The sequence below is a fragment of the Geospiza fortis genome, unplaced genomic scaffold, assembly GCF_000277835.1.
Source record: "Geospiza fortis unplaced genomic scaffold, GeoFor_1.0 scaffold188, whole genome shotgun sequence".
NCBI classification, from domain to species: Eukaryota; Metazoa; Chordata; class Aves; order Passeriformes; family Thraupidae; genus Geospiza; species Geospiza fortis.
This window is the reverse complement of record NW_005054337.1, coordinates 3,663,390-3,664,734: the sequence shown is the minus strand read 5'-3', so window position 1 is coordinate 3,664,734 and position 1,345 is coordinate 3,663,390. Positions and strand designations below refer to the sequence as shown.

General features: G+C 50.3%; 1 protein-coding gene across 1 annotated transcript in view; it reads left to right on the top strand.

The window, feature by feature from the left end:
* Positions 1-456: 456 nt before the first annotated feature.
* Positions 457-1,345, top strand: part of EYA2 (EYA transcriptional coactivator and phosphatase 2) — an 88,173-nt gene continuing 87,284 nt past the window's right edge. The window contains exon 1 of the mRNA XM_031057980.1: positions 457-603. The gene's annotated coding sequence lies outside the window, so the exon portion shown is untranslated. The remainder of the gene's footprint in view (positions 604-1,345) is intronic.

Genomic DNA, 1,345 nt, shown 5'->3' with positions numbered 1-1,345 from the left:
GATTGCTCAGAGTTTAATGTGAGAGCAGTGTAAACTCAGAACTGCAGATAATCCACGGGGAAATCAGGGGGTTAGTGCCGAGAACTGATGGGGAATAACAACTGAAAGAGCTTTGGTTTTTCTAGGCTGGCGGGAGGTAGCTCATGCTAGGAAGCCTGCCAGCTCCACACTGATGCTGGGAGCTTTGTCTCCTTTGGATTGTAGGAACACACTTTGCAGTCAAACTGATCTGAGAGATTTTGATAGTAAAAACAGCTGTCTCGTTGCAATGATGTTTTTGTTCCATTGTCAAAATTTTGAGTTAAATCCATGAGTGGGCTGCAGCTTGTTCAAACCCTGAACTCAACACCCTTTGTGCTCCTTTGGCTTTTCCACTGCGGTTCATGGGATATCTCCTTCCTGAGGAAAGGGCTAGGTGTAATAAAAGCCATCAGGACAAGGCATTGCAGGTCTCCCCCGATGCCTCCCCAGTGCTGGAGAGACAGAACTGGAGGGCTGCAGTCTGTCCCAGACTGGTGAGGAGGGGAAATAAGGAGGAAGAGCAGGGTGTGGAAATGAAACACGCCAATGCTGCTGTGGCCAGGCTGCATTCCCAGCGAGCAGGTATGCCAGTGGAAGGGGGAAGCTGTCTGGTACCTGAGCAGGGACAAGGCCAGCAGGGGCAAGGGGAAGCTGTTTGTGGGGTGTACAGCACAAGGGGATTCAGCGTTGGGGTGTGCAGTGGGATGTCCCAGCCCCATCTTCCCAGCATAAACCATTGGAAGATGCCTCTTGCCACTCTCTTGGATGTACAAACAAGAAGGTGAGGTGCCTGATTGAGGCATCCAGCACATCAGGCAGGAGCACAAGGGGCACATGCCAGACTGCCTCTGGTTTTGTGCTGACGAGAGATGGGACAGCACCTCTGTACGGCCACAAATCCATCCTGTATTGCTTGAGGTGATGGGAACCATGGGCAGGGTTTTTCCCTCTGGGGAGCCAGGAGCTGTGTGATGCTCTGTGAGTGCAAAGGTGACTTGTGTGAGTGATGCTGTTTCTGCAGGACCCATGGCTCTGTAGCACTGTGCGCGTTAAGACAAAATAGATATCAACAAAAGCCCTTCCTTTTAAATTGATATTGAAAAAATGTCACTAGAGACCCGAAACACAAGGACTGTAGTGAAAGTGACTTGATTTCATGGAAACAGAGGCTACAGACAAGGTGATATTCACATGGTATTCAAGGGTCCAAGTTCTACAGGAAAAAATTTATTTCAAGGACTTGCAGCTCGATGAATGCTGATAGCACCAACATAAAACCATAGCCACGGGCGGGAGCAAGCGCGCCCGGCGCGTACCTGCCGCC